This window comes from Pinus tabuliformis, chromosome 1_2 (assembly GCF_031772625.1).
Source record: "Pinus tabuliformis cultivar Carrire ecotype Pingquan chromosome 1_2, CPIR1, whole genome shotgun sequence".
In the NCBI taxonomy this organism is placed as follows: domain Eukaryota; kingdom Viridiplantae; phylum Streptophyta; class Pinopsida; order Pinales; family Pinaceae; genus Pinus; species Pinus tabuliformis.
This window is the reverse complement of record NC_142298.1, coordinates 259,434,466-259,440,465: the sequence shown is the minus strand read 5'-3', so window position 1 is coordinate 259,440,465 and position 6,000 is coordinate 259,434,466.

The following is a 6,000-nucleotide window of genomic DNA, read 5'->3' as shown; positions in this document are numbered from 1 at the left end:
ATAGGAAGTGAAGATCCAGAGAAGTTCTGGTTTGTGGCGAACACTGTATGGCAAGCACCGCAAATCACCTATGATAATATAAAGAAGGTGAAATTGGTTAACACCTTGCAGGATCACGCGTTAACGTCGTACATTAAGTATTGTGTTGACAATCCTCATGCATCGCTAATAGAAACTCAGACGACTTTGAACAAAGAGTTTAATAAGCCTAAATCTGAGTCGCAGTCGGTGATTGAATTTTAAGAGATCATGACGAAGGTTGAGGAGATGCCTTGGGACTTTGACCAGAGGTTGAAGTGCCAAATCAGACAGGCTAACATGTAGATCTTAGAGAGCCAGCATTGCAACTGGTTTATCGCATCATTTTTGTCCCATTTGAGAATTTCTCTGTCACAACATAAGATAGAAACATATGTAGAAGCCTTGGAGATCGCAATGAGGCTACACACATCACCTATTCAGGATACAAACCTAGGGGTACAACAAATCCACTCATAGTTAACAAGCCTACACCTAGAATTACAGAGTTTGAAGAAAGACAAGGAGACTAAGCCAGACGTGTGCGTAGAAGTTTGGTGTCTGAAGTGAAAGGGCCATAGGCATGAGAAAGATCACTGCCCCATGTACGAGAATTATATTACACGAGGGGGGCCAATTCCCCTGAAGACAGAGGCTGTAGCAGGGCTGAGCACGGGGGTTGTGTTATGGTGTGCCATTTGTCAAGTCACTGTGCAACATGTGACGAATAACTGCCACTTGCTTCAGAAGTTTGTTCAAACACCTCAGCAATTTTTCTGTAAATTTTGTAAGTCTGTGGGCCATGATGAGCACCATTGTCGAAGCTGTGGGATGATGATGGAAAGAACCCCTACTTACCATATGCAACAGAGACTCAACCTCCAGATCAAGGTGCCAGAGGAGTGCGCAAAGGTTTTCAGGCCCGAGATCGAGGCTGAGGCCAAGGAGGAGGACCTGTTAGAGGTTGTTGTCAGATTATTTACTACAATTGTGGACAACCTGGGCACTTTGCGTGAGATTTCCTGAATCCTACACACTCTTCGTGTCAATATTGCAGACAGTTCAACCATGCCATAGAAGAATGTCTAGTGTTTATAGCTAAGATGCAAGATAAGAAACCACAACATCACCAACTTACGCAGAATTTACAAATGATGAGGGCTGAGCCCCACGAGGAGGATCAGAGCATTAATATTATACTAAGGAGTGATATGATGACTGGTGCCGATAAGGGTAAGCATCTTGAAGAAGATGGATGGGTCCACAAAGATCCAAATAAAGAAGCAAACTTTGATCTTAATCCCGCTAAGGAAACATTCATGGAAGCCAAGAAGAGCTTCGCTAAGGCCTCCACCTCAGGAAGCCAGGACAAGATGCAAGAAACTAGTGCGGTAGCAGAGGTTGATCCTTCTGTACTCACTACCTTTTTGGAGACCTGCATAAAGTTGTTGCATGACAGGAAGGATGTGGAAGGATTGCGAGACATAATAGACAAGTGTGTTAATAAGGAAAAGACTCCTTTGGAGTAGTGCACGGTGAGAAAAATCAGTAAGCATAAGGCACGAACGGGGTGAGAGATGCGTCTAACAACGTAGATAGGTGATTATGAAATGGACCAGGTCATCTTGGATCTAGGGTCTGATGCGAATGTTCTACCGAAACAGACATGGGAAAGGATGGGGAGACTTGCACTATAGTGGTCTCTGATTCATCTCAGGATGGTGAATTAGCAGAAAATTATCCCCATGGGATGCTTATATGGAGTAACGGTTGATATTGATGGTGCAAGTGTGGTAGCAGACTTTAAAGTTATAGAAATTTTTGATGATAGTAATCCCTACCTTGCGCTCCTAGGAATTGAATGGGATATTCACATGAACAGGGTCATTAATCTGAAGAGGAGGATAATGTTGTTTGAAAGAAAGTCGCTTAGGGTTATAGTGCCACTAGATCCTGCAGAAGGGGCGCGCTCTACTGAACTAGTCTGCGATTACGTGGAAAATGACGATGAGCTGGATCAAATCTACAAGGTAACATTGTGAGATCAGGATTGGATCAATCTGACGGTAGATGGATGGATTGCATGGGATTGAGAGAGCTCCTGCACTTTTTATTCAGACGAGGAATTAGAACATTGGCAAAATCGCTTACATAAAGTTTCTACATTGCGTTGCAATATGATGATGAAGTCACTGCACTGTGTTTCTTTGGAGGTACAAAATTTATCTTATTATGATGGTTTCACTGATGTAGATATGTTTTGAGATGAATTTTAGCATGAAGTCCCTGAGGACCATTGCTTTCAAGCCTTGGAGTTAGCGCTGCGCGCTACGCCCGCACGATGGTGGGGTACACATAAGGATATTTTTACTGGATGGCGAGATCACAGAAGAATGATGAAGTTTTGATTTGGGCATGCTTATACTGGAATGGCGGAGAAGTACAATGGAAGTGATGATCCGCGCGATCACTTGGAAAAATAGACTAAGGTGTGGGGAACAGAACTACAGTCAGAGTGGGTACATATCTTTTTTCATACCTTGGATATGATCCCCATGAACATGTACCTCGAAACAGAGCTCTGCCAGAACACTATAGAATGGGATGTATTGAAGGAGGGGTTCTTATTGACTTTTAGCTTCGAGGACAGATTTCCAAGCATCGATAAAGCGCTTCAAAAAATTAAAGTGGTTATCTTCAGGACATCGAAGGAACCTATGGAATGGACCCAACCAGGTTGGAGCACCCAGCTACGCCACACATTGGAATGCCATAACGTGACCACTGAAGAGGAGGAAGAAGACCCAAGGAATATCAATATTTCAGAGACAGAAGGGCATCGCTAAGTGGAAGGCCCACAAGTAGAGAACCCATACATCTTCCTTACCTTTGAAAACGAAGCAAGTAAACATTGGCACAGAAGAAGAACCGAAGTTCGCGAAGATTGGAGATTATTGGGACGAAACTACAGTAAATAAATTTACTGAATTACTTCACGAATACTAGGATCTCTTCCCCACTAAGTTTTCAGACTTAAAGAGCATAATTGGTGATTTGGGCATTATGAAGATCACCTTGAAGTAGGATGCGAATCTTGTTAAACATAGGTCTTATTGCCTTAACCCTAAGTATAAGGAAAAGGTTCGCCAAGAGCTGGATAAACTTTTGGAGGCAGGCATTATCGAACCTGCTGAAGAGTCTGATTGGGTGAGCTTGATGGTGGTCCAAGAGAAGAAAAAAAAGGGTGAAATAAGGATTTCTTAGATCTATGGAAGCTTAATGATGCATGTTTTCACGATCAATTTCTAATGCCGTTTACAGTTGAAGTGTTATACAACGTCGGAGGGTAGGAGGTCTATTCCTTCACTGACGGATTTTCCGTGTATCATCAAATTAATATTTCCCCAAAGGAAAGGATAGAAGCAAAACCCCCTTCCCAACATTGTGGGGTTGATTTTAGTACACTGTTATGCTGTTTTGATTGAAGAACACACCTACAATATTTTCTCGCGTAGTCATAACAACGTTCAAATAATTCATTCATAAGTTCCTGGAAGTGTACTTTGATGATTGGATGGTGTTTGGCTTGGTTAAGCACCATGTAGCAAGTCTACACCTTATGTTGGATACATGTTGAAGGTATCAGATAATGCTGAATTTGAAAAAATGTAAATTCTTTGTACCTTTTGGGATCTTGCTGGGTCATGTTGTGTGAAAACAAGGATTGGTGGTTGACCCTGCAAAGGTTGCAGTGATTATGAACTTGGAGGCCCCTTGGAATGTCAAGAAGATGGGTGCGACATTGGGACACACGAGATACTATAAAAATTCATCAAATCTTATGCTCAAATTACTACGCCCATGGAAAAACTACTAAAGAAGGATGAGACATTCTGTTGGGAAGAAAAACGTCAGCACAACTTGGATGTGTTGAAAGAAAAGATGGTAACTGCGGAAATCTTGGTATTTCCCGATTGGAAAAAGAAATTTCATGTACATGTGGATGCTTCTTGCATTGCGCGGGGTGCAGTGCTCACACAAGCAGGTGAAGGAGAAATGGACCATCCTATAGCCTTCGCAAGTAGGAAGTTATCAAAGGCCAAGAAAAATTATTCAGCAAATATTCGTGAGGGGTTGGCCATGGTATACTCATTGCAAAAATTTAGCATTATCTGTTGGGAGGACATTTCAAGATGTATATAGATCATTCTTCCTTAAAATACCTGGTCAACAAGCTTGTGTTGCGGGGAAATATTTGCAAATAGTTTTATTATTCTAGGAGTATGACTTTGAAGTCATTGTGAAGCTGGGGAGGTTGAATGATGGACTTGACCATCTGTCGTGAATTGAAATAGGCGAGGAACCCAGTAATTTGGAGGAAGGGTTTCCCGATGCACAGCTCTTTGCGGTACGTATAGTTGATACCCATTTTTCTATATTATTCACTTCTTAACTACCGGGATGGCGCCTGAAGGATATGCAAGTCAACAAAAGAAAGAATTATTAGTGCCCGCAATCGATTTTTCGGTCATTGCGGGATATTTGTACAAAATGGGTGCAGATAAAATATTGTGGATATATGTGCCAAACTTTGAGCATGATAGTATCCTCGCTGAGGCTCATGGAGGAGTTGAGGGAGGCCATTATGCAGGTAAGGCAACCACGTAGAAGAATTTGTGCATGGGGTTATGGTGGCCAACTTTGCACAAGGATTCCAAAGCATATTGTAAGGTGTGTGATGCATGCCAAAGGACTAGAAAAACATTGTGAAGGGATGAACTACGGATACATCCTCAAGTATATTTACAGGCCTTTGAGAAGTGGGCAATTGATTTTATCGGACCAATTCAACCCCTTGGAAAGAAAACGGGCATGTGCTACATTATCACTGCAACGGAATATTTAACTAGATGGGCGGAAGCACAACCACTCAAGGATTGTACAGGCCTACAACAAAAAAATTCTCGTTTGAACATGTCTTAACGAGTTTTGGATGCTCGAAGGTATTGATGAGTGACAGGGGTATGCACTTTTTGAATGAAACAATTAGCACGCTAGGAGAGGAATTCCAGGTCTACCATCAGAAGAGTACATCGTATCACCTACAGGAAAATGGGACAGTCGAAGATTTTAACAAAATTTTGGAGAACACGTTGACAAAAATCTGTAATGCGAAACAGAATGATTGGGATTTACATGTACCTGCAGTGCTATGACCTATAGGACAACCTATAAGAAGTTGACAAGACAAACACCATTCGGATTAGTCTATGAGGTCGAAGTAGTAATGCCTATGGAATACATTGTGTCGAGTCTGTGCATAACAACCTTGATGGATATGGCAGATCGTGAGGCCTTGGAAGAACGGATCACGTAACTCATGGAGCTAGAAGAGGATTGATTTTTGGCAGGATTCCACCAACAAGTATAGAAGGAACGCGAAAAAGCACGGCATGATTGCCATATTAAGCTTCGCACGTTCAAGGTAAATGATCTTGTGTTGTTCTATGATAGTAAGTTCACTAAATTTCTGGGTAAATTTCAGATGCATTGGTTTGGACCATATATTGTCAAGGAAATTATGGATGGTGGCACAGCTTAGCTCGCAAAGCTGAATGGGGATCCCTTCCCAGGAAAAATGAATGTAAGCAGTTTGAAGCTATATACGGGTGATCCTGCACAATGACTATATGGAAGCAGGACAATCTTAGTGCTCCAAGCGGTTGCAAGGGAGCGCGGGACTATAAAATACACTGCTCAGTTTGAAGGATAAGCTAGCAAGTAGGTTGTGTGAAGATTGATGAGGATGCACCAGATGAAGCTGTGCTCAGGATGTTGCACAAGAGGGAAAGGTACCATGTAGCCCAACAAGAGAATAACAGTTAGAGTTACTATTCATTATGGGATGGCTAGAAAGTGGTTAAGAGGAGCGGGGAGCATGCTAGTCCAACAGAGAACACTTTACATTCTAAGAATTGCTAG